At 46.9% G+C, this 25,000-nt stretch overlaps 1 long non-coding RNA gene and 1 pseudogene across 1 annotated transcript; one reads left to right on the top strand and one right to left on the bottom strand.

The window, feature by feature from the left end:
• Positions 1-6,338: 6,338 nt before the first annotated feature.
• Positions 6,339-14,767, bottom strand: LOC116272994. The gene is made up of 2 exons (XR_004181506.1): positions 14,696-14,767; positions 6,339-6,464 (listed from the first exon to the last, which is right to left on the bottom strand). It is a non-coding gene; the product is annotated as an uncharacterized LOC116272994 (long non-coding RNA).
• A 5,266-nt stretch (positions 14,768-20,033) lies between these two features.
• Positions 20,034-24,996, top strand: LOC101010020 (annotated as a pseudogene).
• Positions 24,997-25,000: the final 4 nt, after the last annotated feature.

Here is a 25,000-nt window from a genome sequence, read left to right as displayed (position 1 = left end):
AACCTTTATTGACTCCAGATTTGACTCAGCTCTTTTGTATTTTCGTTTTCTTTCTCACTGGTAAGGGAAGGTACTTTATAAAGTAGATTCTTCATTAAAAAAGAAAAAAAGACTATATTTACCTGGTCAGAAGTTCTTTTGGGTTTAAAGAAAAAAATTGTAGCCCAGGTTGCAACAAATGGTCTGACAGTTATAATGTGTTACATCTTTTTTGTTTGTTTGTTTGTTTTTGTTTTGAGACAGAGTGTCACTCTTTTGTCCAGACTGAAGTGCATTGGCACAGTCACAGCTTAGTGTAGCCTTGACCTCCCAGGCTCAAGTGATCCTTCTACTTCAGCCTCCGGGAAGCTTGAGCCTCCCTTCTTCTAACCTTTGATGAAAGTGTGGTCTCTCTCTGGGCTGGTGGTGATGAACTGAAATTCAAGGGGTGGTATCTGTGCCAAGAGGCCTTTAGTCCAAAGGAAAGAGAAAGTGGAGGATAGACCAAGTATATTGTTCTTGAGAAACAGATCTTTTGTTTTGAATGAGGAATGTCAGCAGAGGGTGGATAGGGCAACCCACACAGCATTTCATAAGGAGATAAGCTGACATCTTTCTGAGGGGCAGTTTGGAATCTTTACAAGGCCATGGGGAGGCATTTAGTCCATGGCAACTGAGTCTCTAGGACTAATTTGCTTAGGTGGGTTTTCAGAGTCTGATTCATTCTTTCTCCTCTTGCTGATGAAGGTGGGTGCCAGGGGTTATGGTAGTCCCATGTTATATCTAGAACTTGGGCTAGTTTCTTAACAACAAGTACAGTGAAATGAGTCCCATTGTCTGAATCAACATCTTCTATTAATCCAAACCTGGGTATAATATTTTCAGTTAATGGCTTGACTACATTACTAGCAGTTGCACTTGAAAAGGTAGTAGCTTCTACCCAATGAGTAAGGTGATCTATCACTAGTAAATATTTTAAGTGACCAATTGGGGGCATTTTGGTGTAATCAATTTGGACACTTTGGAACAGCCTTAATCCTGGATTTCTCCCTCCAACAGATGGTTTTCTGAGGGTCTGCTTATTAGTCTTCTTACATACTAGGCAACTATCTGTAACTTGCCTTGCGAAAGTATAAATTCCTATACATCTGTAGACCCCGAGGACTACATCACACATAGCTTGAAGTCCCTAAGGAGTCCCTTGATGCAGATGAGAGAGAATTTCCCTCACACGGGGTTTGGATAATATTTCTTTTTGGTCTGGTGACACCCATTTCCCTTCTGAATTTTCTTTGCCTCCTCTTTTTATTAATTTTTCCTTGTCAGCGGGAGAAAAGATGGGGACTGCAGCCAGGGGAGGAAGGCAAGGGCCTAAGTGAAAAACAGGTGTTTTCAGAGGAAACGGCAGCTTGTTTGGCTATTTGATCTGCTAGGTTATTCTTTCCGCTTTGAAAAGAAACACATTTCTGATGTCCTGGAGCATGGACAATAGCTATTTCTTCTGGCAGCTGGAGGTTATCTAATACTTGGGTGATTAATTCTTTGTGGACCAGGTCTTGGCCTTTGCTATAACAGGATAGCTTCACACTTAAAAATTCTCAAGTCAGTAAGCCATTTTCTTGCCTTTTGATTTAAAATCGTTCTAACCTGATGGGGCATGCTTACAACTAACTTTCCCCCCAAAGGTTAGTTTTCTGCTTTCTTCAGTTCACAAGGTGGTAGCTGCAATGGATTGAAACATTCAGGTCATCCACAGGTTACAGGATCTAAAACTTTTGATAGGAAAGCCATGGGTTGCTGGTGACCTCCGTGTTCTTGGGTAAGGACCCCTAAAGCTACCCCCTTGTTTATGTTAACAGAAAGGTGAAATGGCTTCTCTAGGGAAGGCAAAGCTAAAACAGGGGCAGTTATAAGCAGATGTTTTAGCTCTTCAACCTGGTGTATTTCTTCAGAAGTCCACAGGCGAGGGTCAGGCTTTTCTTGGGTAGATTTTAGGTAGAGAGGCTTTGTGACTAGTGCATATGAGTCAATCCATAAACGGCAATATCCAGCTATCCCTAGGAATTTTCTGAGTTCTTGTTTAGTCTTAGGCAAAGGTATGGATACAATCCCTTCTACTCTCTTGGCGCCTATCTTTCGTTTGCCCTTACTTATTAAGTGTCCTAGGTATTTAACTTCAGGCTCTACAAATTGAAGCTTTCCCTTTGAAACCCATAGCCCGTCTCCTTGCAAATGGTTAAGGATATGGATGGAGAAAGCAGATACCTTTTCTATAGCCTAACGAGATATTAATAGGTCATCTACGTACTGGAGCAGACGTATACATTTTGTTATAAACTTGTTCTAACACTTGTTCCAGAATTTGACCAAAAAGATTAGGGGAATCTGTGAAGCCTTGGGGTAGAACTGTCTATCGATACTGTTGCTTTCATCCAGAATGGGGATCTTCCCATTCAAAAGCAGAAATGTCTCAGCTGTCCTCAGCCAAGGAGCATGCTCAAAAGGCATCTTTTAAATCTATTACTGTGAACCATTGATGTTCCTGTGGAATTTTACTGAGAATGGTTTAAGGATTAGGGACAAGAGGGTGGGTAGTCTGGACTGTCTGGTTCATGGCCCAGAGGTCTTGTGCTAGTTGATATGACCTATCTGGTTTCTTCACAGGCAGTATTGGGGTGTTATAAGGGGACATACAGGGTTCATGGAGCCCACCCTTGATGAGGCTTTCAATGACAGGTTTTAGGCCTATTCTGCCTTCTAAAGGAATAGGATATTGCTTTCTTCTTACTATTTCTCCAGGATTTTTTAACTTTATATGTATAGGAGGATTTAGGAGTTTTCCCCAATTTCCTTCCCTTGCTCAAACATCAGGATGAATGTATGTTTCGTCTGCAATGGTGAGCAGGTTTAATGAAGTGTAGAATCCTTCTGAGCCAACATGTAAACCTATACCTAATTTTAACATTAAGTCTCTTCCGAATAGATTAGTTCCTGCCTCTGGAATTAACAAAAATTCAACATTAGCTGAGCGGTTTTTACATCTAATTTCTGTTTCTTCTAAACTTTTTACTTTGATTCCCTCTCCTTTTACCCCTGAGACTACAAGTTCCTTTGAGGATCAGGCTATATTGTAGGGGAAGGTAACAGACAGAGGAGCGGTTGCTCCTGAGTCTACTAAAAAGGTCATAAGTTCAGATTTGGTTCCCACCTCTAAATTTATCAAGGGCTCTTGGTGGGATTCAAGGTAAAAGAGACAGAGCCCCTAACCCCCCATTCCTCCTCAAAGGTCATAAGTGGGACAACTTCTCTTTCTGGTTTTAATTCGTGACAGTACCTCTTGAAGTGGCCTACTTTCTCACAATTGAAGCATTCATTCTGTCTCCTCTCTCTATTTTTGTGTTTCTTGGCTTTGCCTCCTTATGTTCTTCATATGGCTTAGGAAGTGGGGGCCTAGGATCTCTATAGGTTTTGGCTCTCGGGAGGCTTTGTTTGGGAGTGTATGGGTCTCCTGGCAACAGAGAGTAATACCGGTGTGTTTATCCTTTGGGGCCCCCTGTTGGAAGGTGGATAACATAATTTTCATTTTTTGTCTTTGCTTCTCCTTGTTCCTCCTTACACACGCTTTCTGAGCTTCTCTGAGAAAGATCGTTCATGGGACGGTCCTTCCAGTGTTCTATTTTTGTAATTTCCTTGTGATATCTGGCTGTTAGTAATGAAATGAAGCTTTAACATTCCCTGCCCTAGATGATCTTCTAAATCTTGGTCAGTGTATTTTCTCATTTGTTCTTTCAATCTGTGTAAAAATTCCATAGGCCTTTCATCTTTCCTTTGTTGTATGTCAAATGCTCGAGTAAGATTTTGGGTTTGGAGTACTGACTCCCGAATCCCATTTTTTTTTTTTTTTTATCATTTCCCTAAGTTCTTGCATATCCTCTCGGTGAGCTGCATTACTGTTGTCCCACCGGGGTCTTGGTTGGGGAATTTTTGATCTGCTGCATGAACTTTTTTGCCAGGAGGGTGTTCATGTTCCCAGGCTACCATAGCAACTCTACGGATCATGCTTCTTTCTTCCCCTGAGAGGAGGATGCCTAGGATGGACATTAACTCAGCCCAAGTATGTAACTGTGGTCCTAGAAATTGGTTAATTTGATCTGCTACTCCATATGAGTCGTCTAATAGTGTGGCTTGAGCTCTGTTTTTAGGTTTCGGACTTCTGAGCTGGTTAAAGGAGCATTTACAAAGCCAATGCTGGCTTCTCCTCCTAGGGATACCTCTCTTAAGGGGAAGAGAGATGGAGCTGATTCTTCCAAGTTAGAGGGGAAGGGGAAGTCCTGAATAGCCTTTTTACATTGCTCTATCTCATGTTGAAGTCCTTTCAGGGAAGGGTACTTAGGCTGGCAGTGAGCAGGCTCTTGGGACAATTCCCAAGAGGCAGGGTTATAAGTAGGGGGAATGATGTGGGTAGGAGAAGGGTCTATGACAACTGCCTCTACTTGAGGGGGAGGGAGGTTAGGGTTAGGAGTATTGGATGGGGGAAGGTGGTAGAGGAGGTTCCATGTGTTGGTGAGCTGTCTAGGAATAGGGACCTTATCTTTCTCAGAGGAGTTAATTTCTGACTTGCTCCCTCCAATCTTTAGAGGGTAAAGAAGGACAGGTCCTTGTCACCAACATAGAGAATAGTCTGTTTCCTCCTGGAAATAGACTATGCGCTCTTGTCATTAGCATGTCCTGTTAAAAGCTGACAAATCTAATCCTCATCTGACCCAAACTTTGGCCACAAGACTGAGAGCTTGAGGATTGGTTCCTGAGTCCAAATGAAACAACAATATTTTATCATTGGCTGCTTTTTGTTGTATTTAGTCCTTTCATTCTCTTTCCAGTATTTTAACATAAGCCCTAGGGGAGTATCAGGAGGAATGTTAGTGTTGCTAGCTTTATTCTTTTTGTCCCCTACCTTACTTGGGGTATTTCCCATCCTAAAAAGGGTTTGGGGTGAGGCTCCATTTCTCCTGTTAGAAATTTCTTGCCTTCCCAGTTACCAGAGGTTTGTGTGTGGCTCAGCCTCCCCTACTGGAGATTTCTCACCTTTCCTTTCCTTTCCTAGAGGCTCAACCCCCCTGCTGGAGGTTTCTTGCACTTTTCTCCTTTCACTTTGTCCTTCCCTGGCTGCTTCCCTTGTGGGAACATTGGGTTCCTCTTAGCAATGGCAGGTTCAGTAGAAACCCCTGACCCGGACTGCTTTACAGAAGGGCCACCTTAAGCAGTATAATGTGATGACAGAACCGCAGATCTGGACTGAACACTTTCTTCTCACTCAGTTGTGAATTTCAACACACACTTTCAATCTCCAAGATATCCCAACCACCAAGGAAATATTTTGTTGCTTTTGTGAAGTTTCTTAATTTGGTCTGTGCACATGGTTACCTGGTCTCCGTGGTATGTGAGGATCCTTTTCTCTAAGTTGTTGGTCTGTTCCTTTCCACATTGCTGAGAGTCCGGGTGTATTCGTCACACTGGGTGAGTCCTGATCACTCACCATGAGGCCACCTCAATGAGGCAGTGGGACGCCTCTCCTCACTAGAGTTGACCAGAGACCCTTTCCCTAGAGGAGAATGGGAATCCCGGACAAGCCCCCAGATTATTAGAAACAAATGATCAGTGCCACAAGGAAGAACCAGCACTCAGGCAAAAACGGTTTTCTCAGCAAGACAACTTCTGCAAAAGAGTGCTGCTTGGGTTAGTCACAATTGCAAGAGCACACCGAGTGGGTTCTCGCTAGAGCAGGGGTTTTTTATCCCTAACGCAGTCCCTACTTCTGTGTCATTCCCCCATGGGCTGGGTTCGGATCTCACGATCTAATCGGACCTGATTTGCTGTCGCGAGTATTTTCCCTAATAAGGAAGGGAGAGGGAATGTGAGTTACAGGTAGAGACTGACGGGAAGAGTTGTTTACAAGGCAGGTAACTGAGCAGGTAAGTAGAGGCGAGAAGGTACAGGGAAATTGTTCTTAGGAACAAAGACCAAGGAAGTTGAACAAGTTAAACTTTTGAAGAACTTACTGTACCTAATAAGTTTTTTTTTTTGGTTGACTAATTAAATGTCTATTCATTTTTGCCAAAGAGTGCCTACCCCAACGACAAGATACGAAATTTTAGAAAATGTTGGAGCTCTCTCTGAATGTAGGAGGAAGTGAATAGTTTAGCTTTTATTTAGTAGTTAGGACCTTAAGTAAATCACTTTTTTTACTGTGTTTCTGTATAAAATAGATAATATTTTTTGCCCTGCAAGAGAACATATAGAGGAAAACTCTTTGGCAATGATACTGTGCCCTATGAATAAAAAAGTGATGATGTCATTTGTGGCTGAATAACACTTTATTTTGAGAATGCTTTATAACAGCTTTTCATGGGAAATAAATGTATGCTGTTAACTTCATCTTGCATTTTTGTCATTTTTACTGTGATTAAAAAGTAGTCCAGTCAAACCTGTAGAAAGGAAATAAACAAACCTTGACTCAGGAGCCTAGGACTTTTTCTTTGGTTTGCCCTCCTGGGACGGATTACCTTTCCAAATTTAATTTGTGGAGGAGCATTGGGAAATATCAGAACTGTCATATGAAGCACCTAAGTGGTACTTTATTATAGAGGAGTTATTCAGAAATTATATTAGGCAGATAGAGAGGGAAAGGAGTCCTCAGTAAGGCTTTCCCTTTTAATAGAAACAACTCCCGAAACATTTCTTTTCTTTTCTTTTTTTTGGAGACGGAGTCTCACTCTGTCGACCAGGCTTTAGTGCAGTGATGTGATCTCGGCTCACTGCAACCTCCTCCTCCCAGGTACAGTTGCATCTCCTGCCTCAGCTGGACTCTTGAGTAGCTGGGACTCCAGGCTGCCAAGCTTTAATATGCAAATGTCAGCACTTGGAAACTGAGTCCATTCAACATGAAAATTCCCGCCCTCTTCTAGTCACCGCCTCAAGGTGACACCTCCAGAAGACCCTGTGTGCAGGACAATATGGTGACCTACATTTGCAAATTAAAAGGCTAGAGTGGGAGGGCCACGTTTTTCTTGGGCTACATGAATGACATGCCTGGTCAAACCAATTCCCTGGGCCCTATGCAAATCAGACACCACCTCCTCCAGCCTCCCAATATAACCAAGTACTTTTCTGCTGCACACGGGGCTTTTTCTCTGTTCGGAGCCCCGCTGTCTCTGTACAGGGGGGAGCCTTTCTTCTTTCCTGCCTATTAAACTTTCTGCTCCTTAAAACCACTCCTCTGCATCCATGTTGTTTAACTGATGTGAGCCAAAGGACCCCGATGTTTCTCCAGTCATCAGAGCCATATCAATTTCAGTCCCGAGGAATCGTTGTTTTCATTTATCTGACTGATTTATAATACAGGGTCAAATTCATGGTGGTTGTCTATCCTCCCTCATCCCCATTTTTGTACCCTTCCTTGAAAGAAACATATATATGAAGAAGATACATGTTTCCCTTTTGTGAATAGTATATCCCTTAGTATCTTGATTTTTTTCTTAGTGTGGGTGGCGCGGTTAAACTTACTTAGACTTGATAAAGGGCAGTATTTGATAAATGTCAGCTAGTTGAGGGGTAGGGAATTGAGTTGACTGGAGATAGTCACTGCCAAATGTAAAGCATGACTGGAGAGCCAGAGTGATGAAGCCAGGGTCCCTTTCTTCAGATCCTTTGTAACAGTGTTATGTGATCTCTTCTAGAAGATCGTTCTGAAAGATAATGCCAGCTTGGAACCTAGGAAACCATCCAGCGGGTTTCTGCAGGTTAGGTGGTTCAAATCCTCTTCAGCATGTTGGTTTTCTCTGCCTCAGTTTGCTTCCAATGATGTTCTCAGTAGCTGTAATTGCTGTCTGTCTTTGAATACTCAAGCTTTTTTTTTTTTTTTTTTTAGCTCACACAGGTATGTATGCATTTTTATTTTACCAAGTGTTAGAACTTTGACCCTCCTTTTGTGGGCTCTGGGTCAGCAACTTGGTTGTTTAGTTGTAAAATGGTTAGCAGGGAAAAACGTGTGTGTGTGTGTGTCTGTATTTTAAGTTGATTTTGTTGTCAGAGCACTTAGAATTTTATATGGAAATTCTGTCAGTTTACTTGCTTCTCCACCCCACATTTATTGAACAGCAAAGTTTGAAAGTAATGTGTCCCATAACCAGCCTTCAGAAGAATCACAACTGCTTTATCTCTGAACTTTCAAGAAGAAGTTTGTGCATCAGTTTTCAAATAATACGAAATCCCTGAAGATAGCTGTGTCCTATATTTGGAAAGATACAAAAACTGAACATTCTAGCAGGCAGTTTTGCTTGCTGATGCTCGAGATAGAGCCACACATTGATCTCAGTGGATTTATGGAGAAAAATAGATACAGAAAGTTACTTCTAAATAAGACCAAAAAATCCTTTTCTTTTTTTTTTTTTTTGAGACGGAGTCTCGCTCTGTCACCCAGGCTGGAGTACAGTGGCCGGATCTCAGCTCACTGCAAGCTCTGTCTCCCAGGTTTATGCCATTCTCCTGCCTCAGCCTCCCGAGTAGCTGGGACTACAGGCACCCGCCACCTCACCCGGCTAGTTTTTTTGTATTTTTAGTAGAGACGGGGTTTCACCGTGTTAGCCAGGATGGTCTCGATCTCCTGACCTCGTGATCCGCCCGTCTCGGCCTCCCAAAGTGCTGGGATTACAGGCTTGAGCCACCGCGCCCGGCCAAAATCCTTTTCTTAAACAGTGACAGGTAAAGAGGTTGCCTTGCTAACCTTGAATTGTGTTGCCCTTGATTGAGACAGTTTTATGGTGGGGATGGTAGCGGTGATAAACTTCTTTGAAATTTGTCTGCTTATAGTAACCTTTGTGGTAACTGTCACAGACAACTTCATCCTCACAGGCCTTAAAATTACTATAAAACTCATAGAATGGAGGAGAAACAAAGGACCTGAATAATTAGATGCTTAGATAATTGTTCTGTTTTCATAACCGGTGAAAAAGAGCAGTATTAGAAGCAATTACACATCCTATGTAAGGAACACTGCCTGAATTTATATTGCGATTTTTGAGCACCATTCACTGTTTGAAAGCTGGCATATTGTAGGTCATATTTTAAAGACAAATAAAACACTTATCTTTTCAAGATGGATCTAAAGCTTAACCTTATTAAAATTACAAAATTTAAAGCATGTGATTGAAAAATATTAATGCATAGGTTTAAATATTGGTCATCATTTTAAATGTCTTTCAAAATAGGTTGACTCTTAAACTGAACAAATTTTGAACACTATGTAGAGTTTGTGCTGAAGGTTACATTTCCTGGGGTGATAGCTATTTTATAATACGGAAAGCAAAACCTTAAGAAATTTAGCAATTTTTTAGGCAAAACTAGAAAATATTACCTATATAATTCTACCACTCAGAAGGTGCCACTATTAGAAATTTGTATCTTTCCAAGTCATCTGCTCATCTCTTTTCTCCTATTCTTGTGTATGTTTCCTCTCCCTTAAAAGTCAGATTTTTGTTTGTAATCTGCTTTTTCACTCAACAATATTGTAGATCCACGTCATAACTTCTCTACATTGGCTTCAGTTATTGTGTGCTTTCTGTTGGATGACTGTACCATGTAGTCAGTCATGTTTCCTGGTACTGAATACATAGGGGTATGTGTGTGTGTGCGTGTGCGTGTGTGTGCATGCGCGCGTGTGTGCGTAGTTTTTTCTAACTTAACTAATGCTTTAGACATCAATAGGTAGACCTACATCCTTGAAACCTTCCACATGGTGACTTTCAATTCTCATTGCTGAATTTGTTTCCGGAGATGGAAGAAATTATATTGTATGGGAACTTTTTTTTCCCTTTTTTTTTGAGATGAAGTCTTGTTCTTGTCTCCCAGGCTGGAGTGCAATGGCGTGATCACAGCTTACTGCAACCTCCGCCTCTTGGGTTCAAGTGATTCTCCTGCCTCGGCCTCCCAAGTAGCTGGGATTACAGGCACGTGCCACCATGCCTGGCTAATTTTTTTTTTTTTTTTGAGACAGAATCTTGTTCTGTCGCCCAGGCTGAAGTGCAGTGGCGCGATCTGGGCTCACTGCAAGCTCCACTTCCCGGGTTCACGCCATTCTCCTGCCTCAGCCTCCCAAGTAGCTGGGACTACAGGTGCCCGCCACCTCGCCCGGCTAGTTTTTTGTATTCTTTTTAGTAGACGGGGTTTCACTGTGTTAGCCAGGATGGTCTCGATTTCCTGACCTCATGATCCGCCCATCTCGGCCTCCCAAAATGCTGGGATTACAGGCTTGAGCCACCGCGCCCGGCCTAATTTTTGTATTTTTAGTAGAGACAGGGTTTCACCATGTTGGCCAGGCTGGTCTCAAACTCCTGACTTCAGGTGATTTTCCCACCTCAGCCTCCCAAAGTGTTGGGATTACAGGTGTGAGCCTCTGTGCCCAGCCTTTTTTTCTTCTCAGTACCAGCTTTTATTTATCAGATTGGTAAAAATGTTAGAAAGTGTGCAATGAAATGGGCATTCTTACAGTCATGGCAAAAAATATAATTATCTTTGACTTTCCAGAAAGTAGTTTGGCTTTCTAGAAACTTGTCTGAACTCTCCCTGATTAGGCAGGATGGATTCTGACTGCCCCAAGGTGGCCAGCCTTGTCCCTGTGATTCCAGATCTCCCAAAAAGAGAGGTCTAGTCTCAGGGAAAACCCAGATTTGCTTGGCTTAGCCCACCTGGCAACTAATCACTGGAAATGGGGTGGGCTGGTAGAGTCCTTTGCTCAGGTTTTGTGTTGAGAGAGAGGTGGAAAGATGGGAGGGAGGTAGCAAAACTGGCCTCAATGGAACTCTATAAGTTAATATAGAATGGCAGAGGGATGCTTCTTCCAAGGAAGAAATTCTAGGGAAGGAAGGAAACTGGAAGGGAAGGCAGCAGTTCTCAAAGTTTTGGGGTCAGGATTCCTTTACACTCTTAAAAATATATTGAGGGCCCAAGGAGCTTTGGTTTATGTAGGGCATATCTATTGTTATTTATCACTAGAAATTAAATCAGAAATATTTAAAATATTCTTTAAAAGCTCACCACATATTGTTATAAATGCTTTTATGAAAAGAAAATTTCTAAACCCAAAGTAGTAGTCTTGCATCTTTTGCAAATTTCTTTGATGTTTGGTATGCCATTTGTGTCTGCGTTCAATTTCTTGTGTGATATTTCCTTGAAAAAATGTGAACAAAGGCCAATCTCATACAGATAACCATTTTAGATCATTGTGGATGTATGTGTATATATTTTTGAGATGGAGTCTTGCCCTGTCGCCCAGGCTAGAATGCAGTGGTGTGATCATGGCTCACTGCAGCCTGAGTCTCCGGGGACTTGGGTGATCCTCCCACCTCAGCCTCCAGAGTAGTTGGGACTACAGGTGTGTACTGCCACACCTGGCTAACTTTTTGTATTTTTTTTGTAGAGACAGGGTTTTGCCATGTTGCCTAGGCTGCTTTTTTGATACTCCATCGAAACTTGGTTTTTCTTGAACTTTGGATCTTTCACCCTTGCATGATATTATAACATCATACATTGGTCATTTATTTAAAAAATGGTTCACTGAGATCTACATGTTGATACAATTGATTGTACAGTATCAAAATACATTAATCAGTACCAACATCAATCTCATCAGAATACTTTTGGAAAGCGATGGTGGATATAAGTTTTCTAAAATTCTATTTTTTTGTTCAAAAGCTTGAATTTTATTAGCAATTTTATTATTGAATTTTATTATGGCCTGTCTGTTTTCCTTGAAATGACAGAATCTGATTTTTTAGAAAATGTCTGCCAGAAACTCAAGTTGAAATAACATTGTTTGCCAGTCATCCTTTCAAGTAAAAATGGTTTTCCATTAAAGTGGTTAATTCTCTTCATGACTTAGTCACTCAAGGGTTTTTTTCTCAGGCAGCCTGTAGGAATGCTCGTGTATACTTCCCATTTCATCATTTGAAATATTAAGAAGATATATTCAAGGATTAAGGTGCAGTAAAATATTCACTGCGTCATCATAAACATCTTTTTTTTTTTTTTAATTTTTGAGACAGGGCCTTGTTCTGTCACCCAGGCTGAAGTGCAGTAGTGTGATCACAGCTCACTGCAGCCTCAACTTTCTGGGCTCAATCAATCCTCCTGCCTCAGCCTTCCAAGTATCTGGGACTACAGGCATGCAGCCACTGTGTTCAGCTAATTTTTGTATTTTTTGTGGAGATGGGGTTTCACCAGGCTGCCCAGGCAAGTCTTGATCTCCTGGGCTCAAGTGATCCCCCTGCCTGGGCCTTCCAAAGTGCTGGAATTATAGACATGAGCCAAAATTCCCAACCTTATCATAGACGTTCTTAAATGAAACTGACCTTTTGTTGCTCTTCCTTTTTCTTTTTCTTTTTGGAGATGGAGTTTTGCTCTGTTGCCCAGTCTGGAGTTACATAGGTGCGATTTCAGCTCAAGGCAACCTCTGCCTCCCAGGTTCAAGTGATTCTCCTGCCTCAGCCTCCCAAGTAGCTGGGACTACAGGCACGCACCACCACAACGAGCTAATTTTTGTATTTTTAGTAGAGATGGGGTTTCACCATGTTGGCCAAGCTGGTCTCAAACTCCTGACCTCAGGTAATCCATCTGTCTCAGCCTTCCGAAGCACTGGGATTACAGGCGTGAGCCACCCTGCGCCACCCGCCCTTCCTTTTTAAACATTTCCTGTGCATGGTGAAGAATACCATGACTACTAGTAGTTTGGTGTTACTGCCTTTGTTTGTGCTAAAGTACCAGTATTTTTACCCACCATTGTATTTGCATGCTTACAGCTAGTGTCACCATGTTGTTACTCCTGTCACAATAGTTTGGACCTGGGGGTCTGAGGGCCGCGCTTTGGGAACCACTGAAATAGGTACTTAGACCTAGTATATATTGTATATTTTCATCTTCAAGGGTTTTAAAAACTTGATTTCAGTTAATTTTTTTTTGTAATTTTTAAAATATGGTTTTGAGGGGTTTCAGTCCAGAGCAACAATACGTATTTTATTTTGCTTATGCTGAAGTTTACTAGACAAATACTAACCTAACAGAATGAGGTCCTAAATCTAATTGCAATTTCGTTAGCCAAAATAAAAAAGCCCCAAAATTAAAGGGGTAAAAATGGTCCATATGGTGTATTCTCAGTGTATACTGAAGAATTTATAGAAGAAAATGCAATACTCAGTAAGTGGTGTTCTTTAAGAGTAGGATTGGCTGGGCACGGTGGCTCGCGCCTGTAATCCCAACACTTTGGGAGGCCGAGGTGGGCGGATCGTCTGAGACTGGGAGTTCTAGACCAGCCTGACCAACATGGAGAAACCCCGTCTCTCCTAAAAATGCAAAATTAGCCGGGCGTGATGGCTACTCAGGAAGGCTGAGGCAGGAGAATTGCTTGAACCTGGGAGGTGCAGGTTGTGGTGAGCTGAGATCGTGCCACTGCACTCCAGCCTGGGCAGCAAGAGCGAAACTCGGTCTCAAAAAAAACCAAAAAAAGAATAGGATTAATTCTGAAGGCTTTCTTTTAGTCTGTAGAGAGATTTGGAACACAGTAAGAGAGGAATGAGAGGAATGATAATAGTAAAATAAATCATTATTGAAGAGAGAGACTGTTAATGATGGTCTCCTTCAATACAACTTTTTTTTTTTTCTTTTTCTTTTGATTTTATTTATGTATTTTTGAGACAGAATCTTGCTCTGTCTGTCGCCAGGCTGGAGTGCAGTGGCACATCTCATCTGCCTCCCGGGTTCAAGTGATTCCCCTGCCTCAGCCTCCTGAGTAGCTGAAACTACAGCGTGCGCCACCACACCTGGTTATTATTTTTTTAAATTTTAGTAGAGACGGAGTTTCACCATGTTGGCCAGGATGGTCTCAATCTGACCTTGTGGTCCACCCGCCTTGGCCTCCCAAGGTGCCAGGATTGCAGGCATGAGGCACCATGCCCAGCCATCTGGTTTTTCTTTTTCTTTCTTTCTTTCTTTTTTGAGATGGAGTCTCGCTCTGTCGCCAGGCTGGAGTGCAGTGGCGCGACCTTGGCTCACTGCATGCTCTGCCTCCTGGCTTCACGCCATTCTCCTGCCTCAGCCTCCCGAGTAGCTGGGACTGCAGGCACCCGCCACCATGCCCGGCTAATTTTTTTGTATTTTTTTTTAGTAGATACGGGGTTTCATCCTGTTGCCCAGGATGGTCTCTATCTCCTGACCTCGTTATCCGCCCGCCTCGGCCTCCCAAAGTGCTGGGATTACAGGAGTGAGCCACTGCGCCTGGCCCATCTTGTTTTTCTTAAAAGTTGTTTGTGCAAAATTGTTTTCCATGACTTGAACCTAGTTATTCTGAAGCTAATAGATAATAATAATGGCTTTTCCCCAATTTATAATAGAAAACAGTACAACGTAACAGAGGGAATGTTTGTTAGTGGGTGAAAGCACATGATGCTTAGTTCATTAGCTTTTTAAAAAAATCACATGTAATTGTATTCCAAAAATATTATGTATAGTAATGGCATTTATTGGTATTACTTGGTTCATGTGATAGAATAAAATGTTAGAATTTTATGGTGTTTGAATTACTTATCTATTGCTCTGTAACACATTTAGCAGCTTAAAACAATAAATGTTATGTCACAGTTTCTGTGGGTCAGGAGTCTGTGCAGTTTACCTTGGATTCACTGGCTTGGCCTCTCACCAGGCAGTGAAGGTGTTGGAGGTGGCTGGATCATCCCAAGGCAGGATAGGGAGAGAATCCGTCTCCAAGCTCACGTTGGCAGGATTCATCTCAGAGGCTGTTGGACTGGGCCTCCTTTTCTAGATGGCTACTGGTCAGAGGCCTTTTACAATACCTTGCCATGTGGGCCTCTCCATAGGGCACCTCATCACATGGCAACTGGCTTCCATCCAGAGGGCAATGGAGAGAGAGCAGGAGAAGGGGTGACCAAGGCAGGCATCATAGTCTCCTTGTAGCCTCACCTCAGAAGTGATGTTATTACTTTTGCTGTATACTCCTTGGTAGAAGTGAGTCACTAGGTCCAGGGATGGGAATTTTACAAAGGTGTGAATGGCAGGAGGTGAGGGTGATCGGGCCCATTTAGAGGCTGCCTACCAGTGTTGAAGAAAATTGTTGACTTCTATGAGCTGTAGCAGCAGACAGTGCTATGCAAGGAGAATGGCTGTCTGAGAAGTCAGCCTCATATGGGTTTTAATGTGTTGCCTTTTCCCCCTGATACATTTGTTTTTAAATCCATGGTCATCTTGCCATTTAGTGGTGTGGTTGTGCATATTTTGGGTTAGTCTGTATGTAAGCACGTTTGCTGAGTGTCTCTGTGCTGAACAGGAATCCCTATTCATCTTCTTCACCAATATGATTTGTGGACTCTGATGAGGCCAAATCTGACATCAGTTCTGGGTATCTAGAAGATACTAAGAACAACAATTGATTGAGGAAAAAAGCCAAGCTATTTTCTCTTTTCCTCATGAACATTATATTTACAAATTAAATGTTAAGTGATAATATGATATAAAAGCATGATGAATAACTATAATCTTAGAGGAATTAAGTCTGGGTATTTCGTCCTCCAAATCTTATTACTACCTGATTTCTCTTTATTATTTCCCACATGTATAACCTTGGTTAGATTAGGAATTCAGGATCTCTTTTCCCTGAATTCTAACCATTAAACCAAGCAAAGCGTTTTGGGTGGCGACCAGTAGCCAAGGTGGAGATGAAAAGACCAAGGTGGAAGTGAAGGCAGAGATGGGAGAATGACACCAGAACTAGTGGGAGGGAATTCCCTTTTCTTTCAAGGGTCTGTAAGTCTGCAGTAAAAGTCAAAGGTATTCAAATAGGAAGTTTTGTTTTGTCTTTGGTATATAAGAAAATATAACTTTGTTTTGCAAAAACTTTAGAAACCTTTTTTCTTGATTGTAAAACTTATAAAAGACCATTATTGAGATCAGTAGTAAAATATAAAAATTAAAATCTCACATAATTTCTCTACCTAATATAACTATTGTTGACATGATGGCTAGTTTCTATCGGGTATGTATTTTTTTTTTTTTGTTATCAAAGTACATATACCCTTACAGATATGTTTAAATAGTTGAGGTCATATTCTATAAATAGCCGGGTGCTGTGGCTCACGCCTGTAATCCTAGCACTTTGGGAGGCTGAGGCAGGCAGATCACAAGGTCAGGAGTTTGAGACCAGCCTCGCCAATATGGTGAAACCTCATCTCTACTAAAAATACAAAAAGCAGCCGGTAGTGGTGGCGGGTGCCTGTAGTCCTAGCTACTTGGCAGGCTGGGGCAGAAGCATCGCTTGAACCCAGGAGGCAGAGGTTTCAGTTTGCCGAGATCGCGCCACTGCACTCCAGCCTGGGGGACAGAGCAAGACTCCATCTAAATAAATAAATAAATACACATACACACACACACACACACACACACACACAGATATACACCTACACGTGGCCGATTGCCTCGCCTCTAGCGCTGGGAATCAGTTACTGTGCTGTCCTTGTGGAGTCTTGTGGCCCAACAAGAGGAAGCTCTCCCCTGACTTTGTCCCTCCAAAGTGCGCCACCTCTGGTGAGCCTCCCTGTCATGTCTGGCCTGTGGACAGCCAGCCCCCGCCATCCCCCTCACCCCTCACCAAGCATGGGGGTGCTGTGCAGGCAGCCGTGTGGCCTGACAGTCTCTACCAGTCCTGCTGTCCCTTGATTGAGAATCAGACCCATTTCTGGATGACAGATAATGTGTCCTCTGCTGGCTGTGTTCTCTGTGGAACTCGGGAGGGGAAAGGCCAAACCATTTCTAGGGTGCTGTTGGGAGCGGTGAAAAGGTCACACCCTTTCCAAGTGACACTTTTCCTGGAAAGCCCTGGAGCTTAGCTGGCTCTTATCCTGTGACAAGCTAGAGGCTCAAGGGGGTGAGGGAGTAGAAACCCTCCTCACCCCACCCAGTGGGGTCCTGTATACCTCTGCCAGTCTCTCACTTGGACTTGCTGCTGTCCTCTGAGACTGCCTATTCCTCCCTCTCTGTGACTCTACACCACCATCACCTCCTCCAGGAAGTCTTCTGGATTGACTCCTAGCTTATTAAATATTTATCCTTCAGACCCTCTCCATTCAAAGCCCCTCTTCAACTGCCCCCGCCCCTCACCACCTCCAAGACAGAGATTCTGGGTTCTTGCAACTGCAGCCCCTCAGAGAGTGTAAGAGGGGCAGACAAAGATCAGAAGGTGGGGGAAGCGGCGCTGTCAGAGTTTCCAAAGCCCTGGCCAGCAAGGCCTCAGAGGCCTCTGTTGGTGTGGGGTCCTGACTGGCTGTGCAATCCAGCAGCACAAGGCAGCCTCTGTGAGCCCCTCCCGCTCAGCCCCACAGGAAGCAGCAGGGCCCAGCCCCTCAGTGGACCCATTCAGACCCCCAGCGCTCTGGAAAGTACCTCTGTTTCTTGCCACTGTTCCACTCTGGCCAAACAGGCTCTTCTCTCTTCTGCTGGGAGGGGGCTGCAGGCAGATGGTTCAGTGGTTACAGCCAACCGTCTCCTTCAGTTCCTGTTTGGCCCAGATTCCTGACGTTGACCATGCCCTAGTGGGTGTACATATACCTTTAGTGCAAGGGTGGTGTGATGGTTAATACTGAGTGTCAACTTGATTGGGTTGAAGGCTGCAAAGTATTGATCCCTTGGGTGTGTCTGTGAGGGTGTTGTAAAAGGAGACTAACATTTGAGTCAGTGGGCTGGGGAAGGCAAACCCACCCTTAATACTGGTGGGCACCATCTAATGAGCTGCCAGTGAATATAAAGCAGGCAGAAAAATGTGAAAAGGCAAGACTGGAGCAGCCTCCCAGCCTACATCTTTCTCCCCTGCTGGATGCTTCCTGCCCTCTAACATTGGACTCCAAGTTCTTGAGTTTTGAGACTCGGACTGACTCTTCTTGCTCCTCAAACTTGCAGACAGCCTATTTTGGGACCGTGTGATTGTGTAAGTTAATATTTAATAAACTCCCCTTTCTATCTATCTATCTATCTATCTATCTATCTATCTATCTATATCTATACCTATATCTATATATCTCTTATTCTATGCCTCTAGGGAACCCTGACTAGCACAGGTGGGTAGGCACAGGGAGATGTGTCCCCTTCCCCATGGGTGCTGGGTAGGTAAATGTTTAGCAGTGGGCTTTCTTGGGGAGAGGGAACCCTGATTTTCAGTATTTGCCTCTTTGCCTGGTATAAATATTCCCACTGTGGGCAGTCTCACCTGGCTCTCAAAATTCCTGAAAATGCAACAGTTGGCTCCTGGCAGCTGCTGTGAGCTATTCCAGCCAGTGACGGTGGTGGCTCCATCCTGCAGGGCCATGCGCCCCCACCCCTTGTGCTATGGCCTCCCTCCCTTTAGTGTGCTGTGTTTCGCTCTGAGGAATCAATGTCTTTGCAGATAAGGCACCCCAGTAGGTGGCCACCACCTGCAGTTCCCTGGTCTGTCTCTTGCTGGCACCAAGCTGTGCTGTGCCTGCTGAGCCTGCCGCGCCGCCCCCACGCAGATGGTCTGCGGGGCTTACTTGATTCCCTTAGCTTCCCAGACACGGTGGTGTTGCCAGCAGTGCCCACCGGCAGGAGGAGGGGATAACTACCGGGGATTTAACTCAGCCCGAGGGGCTCTTACGGGATCTTTCCTGGACATCTCTCTAGGTGGGGCCGGCTGCCCTTAGGGCGTAGAAATCTCCAGCTCCTCCAATGGCTGAAGCTACTTCCTCGAACAGATGACAGCTGGCTCAGGCTGGCCAGGGACCAGCACATGTGAGGCCAGTACTGGATCACCCTATCAAGGCCATCAGCCTGTGCTTGTTCTTGGGGTTTGAGGGAAACTCAACAGGGATGAATCACGGTTTTTAACCTGTGTTTTTCTGCCCCCTAGCCCTGGACATCTGCAGGCAAAGTCAAAGTTGTATTTGGCTCTTATCACCACAAAAGGCATAGACCAGAAATTATGGCAGCAGGTTGGAAGTCAGGGAGGCTGATTTGGGGAAACTGCCTGGAGGAAGCAGCAACTCAAAAGAGGAGGAGTCCCAGTGTGGGACAGAACAGGCCTTGCATGGGAACCACTAACCCCAGGCAACCCCAGACATGGCCTTCTGCCTGGTGAGGCCTTCTCTGGCCTGCCCTGCAGACCCTCAGCCCCTCCTAGGCCCTGTCTTCAGCCTCAGCCTGAGTGGTGGCCTGGGGCAGTTGGGAGCTCAGCTGTTCTCATTCCTGGTTCCTTGGCCATGGTGGAAACAATGGGGCTGGATCTGGCTGCTCAGCGGCGACTGTGAATAGCTCTCCAGCAGAAAGCAGTAGCAGGGTTAATGGAGGAAGTGTGGGCCCACTTTGGTTTGACACTGCATATGGTCCCCATCTGGCCTCAGAGCCTTTGCTCCTTGGCAAACTGAGGCCAATAAGCTCCCGCCCCCACCCTCAATGGCAGCTGAAAGAATGACCTGATAGAGGAGCGGGGATAGGTGGGCTCCACTGAAACCATCCCCAGATCCCAGCCATGGCCCCAGCCAATCCATGGAGGCAGGGCATGGCACGGCAGGTGCTGCACAGGAGCCCAAGCACAAGGGCACTTAGGAGAAGGAATATGAGCAGGAATCAGTCTGGACTGGGGGTGATTCTCCAGAAACTCCATTCCTCGGGGCTGTGACCACCAAGCCAGGTGATCAGGCCAGTGATGTTTCCCTTTGGGCTGGGTCAGGGAGCCAGACCTGGGAGGGAGACTCCTCTGGGGCCCAGGGGAGGTGAGTCAGAGCTGGCGGAGGCCTCTGGCTCCAGGAATCTCTAAGGAGGAGACCTGAGTTGCTGGGAATTTCTGGGTCTGACCTCCTGCAAAGTCAAGGTCTGGACTGGACACAAGGTGAGGCTGTGCCTTCTGGTGCCAGGACCAAGGAAATGCTGGGATCTGGGCAGTGCTCAGAGGTAGCACCACATAGCAGAACCATGAGGGTGCACCAGCATGAACCCCTTTCTGCAACCCACCCGTCCCTCTCTATGGCACCTCGCCTCCTCCAGGCAAGAATCTGAGCCTTGACCAGAGCTCCCTCTCTCACACAGCTTCCTTCTTCGGTGAGAACCACCTGGAGGTGCCTGTGGCCACGGCTCTGACCGACATAGACCTACAGCTGCAGTTCTCCACCTCCCAACCTGAAGCCCTCCCTTCTCCTGGCAGCAGGCCCAGCTGACCACCTCCTGCTGCAGCTGTACTCCGGACGCCTGCAGGTGAGTGACATCCCCCTGGGATGGGCGGGATTCAGGGTGAGATTCCTTCTCTAGCTTTGAACCCCAGCTGGCTGTGTGACCTTGTGTAAGTCACTTTTATCTTGGGGTCTCAAGTTCTCCACCATGGGATGGGCAGCAGCAGCCCAGAAATGGTAAATCCTTCCTGAACTGGCTCTGCCCACTGGCTCCCTCCAACCATGTTTCCCACCACAAGCCCTCCCTGGCCATTTGTGCTCTGACTGCACTGAACTGCTTTCAGTTCCTGGCCATCTTATGGTCACTTGCTGCCAGGCCTTTGGTCACTACACTACTTCTGCCAGGTGCGTGCCTCACTCATTCCCTGCACCTGCCTAACTCTAGCCTGTCCTTGAAGTTTCAGTGTGAGCGTCCCCTCCTCCTGGGCGAGGCCCCCTCCTGAGCCCCCATGACCCCTGTGCATCCCTGTGGCACTGCACCAATTTCTCTGCACTACCACTGTCTGTCCACAGCAGTAACAGCACCAGTACTGCCTCAGCTTCATTTTTCCATTTCATCCTTCAAGACACCACAAGCTTTATTATCAAGGAGTCTTGTGGCTCCTTCTTGAGTCTTCCCCCATACCATGAAGAGTTTAAGAATCCAGGGTCTTAGTCCAAATTTGGGGCAGGCTGGGTGCAGTGACTCATGCCTATAATACCACCACTTTGGCAGGCCAAGATGGGAAGATCACTTGAGCCTAGGAGTTCAAGACTGGTCTGAGTCACACAATGAGACCCCGTCTCTATTTTAGAAAGAAAAAAACAAAAAGTCAAATCTGGGGCAACCATCTCCTTCCACACCCCAGTGCGAAGAGGACTAGAGCTTGGTCAGTCTGCTGCTGTCATTGCTGCTCACTGCCACATGGTGTCACTGTTGAACACTAATGTGGTGCAGTCTGGCACTGATGGCTGCTGAGCTCTGCGGGTACAGTGATGCCACACCCCTACAGAGATGCACTGTACCAGGACTCCAAGATCATGGCTCTTATTGTTCTGGTTTTGCAGTTCCCATACTCTGCCACACCTGTTCCAGCATCTGGGAGCACCATACCAGAGCCATTTCTGGTGTCATTGTCATGGTGACAGAACTATGTCCTTGATCTGTCCCTGAGATCTTCCTCCACCACAGGTCAGGGAGCTTTTCTTTCCTAACACAGAGCATCTGCCTGGGCTCCCTATCCCTGAGCAGTTAGCCTGGCTTCCCTCAGTGACCTTGAAAAACTTTGCCAAACTTAGGGGGACTGATCAAGGAATTCTTAGTTACCCATTATTCCGGGGTGAAATCTAGATTCCAAGACAGTATTTCTGGCACCTCTCCCTCAAGGAAAGAGAAGGAGAAGAGATGGCAGGAAGGCAAGAGGAGTGGCACCAGAGGCCCTTGTCCTAGGTTTTCTGCTCTGGGGCCCCAACTGTGGGGAACCCACTGTGCGTTTTATAAGGGAAATGATGGATTCAAAGTGCTGCCCCCCATCTCCCATTCCGCATCTCTCCTCAGGTGAGACTTGTCCTGGGCCAGGAGGAGCTGAGGCTGCAGACCCCAGCAGAAATGCTGCTGAGCGACTCCATCCCCCACACTATGGTGCTGACTGTCTCAGAGGGCTGGGCCACATTGTCAGTTGATGGGTTTCTGAACACCTCCTCTGCAGTCCTGGGAGCCCCGTAGAAGGTCCCCTGTGGGCTCTTTGTTGGGAGCATTGGGAGCCTTGGCCTGCCCTACCTGAGGGGACCCAGCTGATCCCCTGAGAGATTGCCCCTATGCAGCCACCCTCAATGGCTGCAGCCTCCTCCAGCCTCTGACCCCCGAGGTGCGTGAGGGCTGTGCTGAAGAGTTTTCTGCCAGTGAGGATGTGGCACTGGGCTTCTGTGGGCCCCACTCTTTAGCTGCCGTCCCTGCCTGGGGCACTCAGGATGAAGGAACCCTGGAGCTGACACTCACCACACAGAGCCAGCAGGCACCCTTGGCCTTCCAGGCAGGGGACCCGCATGGGGACTTCATCCATGTGGGCATATTTGAGGGCCACCTGTGGGCCATGGTCGAGAAGGGCCAGGGTACTGCATTGCTCCTCAGCAGTGTGCCTGTGGCTGACAGGCAGCCCCACAAGGTCAGTGTCCACATCAACATTCACCAGCTGGAAATCTCCATGGACCAGTACCCCACATGTACTTTGAACTGAGGAGTCCTCAGCTACCTGGAGCCACGTGGCAGTCTCCTTCTTGGGGGGCTGGTTGCAGAGGCCTCTTGTCACCTCCAGGAATACCGCCCAGACCTGACACGAGGAGCCGCCAATGCCTCACTGCTGGGATGGCTGCATGGAAGACCTCAGTGTCAATGGCCAGAGGCGGGGACTGCGGGAAGCCTTGTTGACGCACAACATGGCGGCTGGCTGAGGGCTGGAGGAAGTGGAGGAGTATGAGGATGATGCCTGTGACCATTATGAAGCTTTCTCCATGCTGGCCCCCAAGACTTGGCTGGCCATGGAGCTAGCTGAGCCATGAGTGCCTGAGCTAGGGCTGCACCCTGTCTGCTAATTTCACCCAGCTGTTGACTATCTGCCCACTGGTGGTGGCTGAGGGTGGCACAGCCTGGCTTGAGTGGCAGCACGTGCAACCCATGCTGGCCCTGATGGAGGCTGAGCTGCGCACATCCCAGGTGCTGTTCAGCGTGACCTGAGGGGCATGCTAGGGCGAGGTTGAACTGGACATCCCGGGTGCCCAGGCATGAAAAATGTTCACCCTCCTGGACATGGTGAACCGCAAGGCCCGCTTCATCCACGATGGCCCTGAGGACAGCTCTGACCAGCTGGTGCTAGAGGTGTCAGTGACGGCTCTGGTGCCCATGCCCTCATGCCTGCGGAGGGGCCAAAATGACCTCCTGCCCTTCCAGGTTCACCCTGTCAGTGACCCACGCGGCATCATCTTTCCACGTGGCAGCCTCATGGTGTTTCTGGAACACATGCAGAAGCCACTGGGGCCTGAGGTTTTCCAGGCCTATGACCCGGACTCTGCCTGTGAGGGCCTCGCCTTCTAGCTCCTTGGTGCCCCCTCTGGCCTCCCCGTGGAGCACTGAGACCGTGGAGCAGCCTGGGGAGCCGGTGACCGAGTTCTCCTGCTGGGAGTTGGAGGCCGGCAGCCTAGTCTATGACCACCGCGGTGGCCCTGCACAGCACTTGACTTTCTGGATCAGTGATGGACTGCAGGCCACCCCGCCCTCAGCCACGCTGAAGGTGGTGACTGTCCAGCTGTTCATACAGATCCACCACAGCACAGGACTGTGCCTGGCCCAGGGCTCTGCCATGCCCATCTTGCCCACCAACCTGTCGGTGGAGACCAGCGCCGTGTGGCAGGATGTGAGCATGCTGTTCCGCATCGCTGGAGCCCTGCAGTTCAGGGAGCTGCAGAAGCAGGGGGCTAGTGGGGTGGAGGGTGCTGAGTGGTGGGCCACACAGGCATTCCACCAGCCGGACGTGGAGTAGGGCCGCGTGAGGTAGCTGAGCACCGACCCACAGCACCACATCGAGGACACCGTGGAGAGCCTGGATCTGGAGGTGCAGGTGGGCTGGGAAATCCTGAGCAATCTGTCCTTCCCAGTGACCATCCAGAGAGCCACAGTGTGGATGCTACAGCTGGAGCCACTGCACACTCAGGACACCCAGCAGGACACCCTCATCACAGCCAACCTGGAGGCCACTCTGGAGGAGGCAGGCCCAAGCCCTCCAACCTTCCACTATGAGGTGGTTCAGGCTCCCAGGAAAGGCAGCCTTCAACTACAGGGCATGAGGCTGTCAGGCGGCCAGGGCTTCACCCAGGATGATGTACAGGCTGGCCGGGTGACCTGTGAACCCACATTGCACCTCAGTGGCAGGAGGAGGACGCCTTCTGTTTCTGCATCACAGCTCCACCATATTTCTCTCTGCTTGTGCAGCCTACTCCATCCATACTGGCGGTATTGAACATACCTGTCCTCACCAATGTCCCCATGGTGCCTGAGGATGATGAGGGTGTCCTTTCTACTGACCTCTCTACTGTCCTCTCAACAGTGCCAGCTACCTCTATGAGGTCATGGAGTGGCCCCGCCATGGGAGGTTGACTTGGCATGGGACACAGGACAAGACCACTATGGTGACATCCTTCACCAATGGAGACCTGTTGTGTGGCCGGCTGGTCTACCAGCATGATGATTCTGAGTTCACAGAAGGTGATACCCCATTTGTTGCTACCCTTAAGGATGAGAGCAGTGTGTTGACATGGCCTGGGAGGGAGGTGCGGGGTGTCTTCAAGTGGCCATCCAGCCGTGACCAGCCATGCCCTATGCAGATCATCAGCCCGCGTCTTCCATGTGGCCCAGGAGTAGATGGCTGACTGCTGACTACAGACGACGTGGCCTTCAGCAGTGCTGATTTGGGCTTTGCTGATGCCCAGCTGGTGCTGACCCACAAGGACCTCCTCTTTGGCAGTATCATGGCCGTGGATGAGCCCATGCAGCCCATCTACTGCTTCATCCATGAGGGACCTCAGGAAGAGGTGAGTCCTGTTTGCACACTGGGGCTGACCACGCTGGATCCAGCTGCAGGTGTCTGATGGGCAGCACCAGGCCACCACTCTGCTGGAGGTGCAGGCCTTGGAGCCCTACCTCTGTGTGGCCAGTGGCTCTGGCCTCATGGTCCCTCAAGGAGGCCAGGGTACCATCAACA

Source organism: Papio anubis, unplaced genomic scaffold, assembly GCF_008728515.1.
Source record: "Papio anubis isolate 15944 unplaced genomic scaffold, Panubis1.0 scaffold30, whole genome shotgun sequence".
Lineage (NCBI taxonomy): Eukaryota > Metazoa > Chordata > Mammalia > Primates > Cercopithecidae > Papio > Papio anubis.
This window is presented reverse-complemented; position numbering and strand designations above follow the sequence as displayed.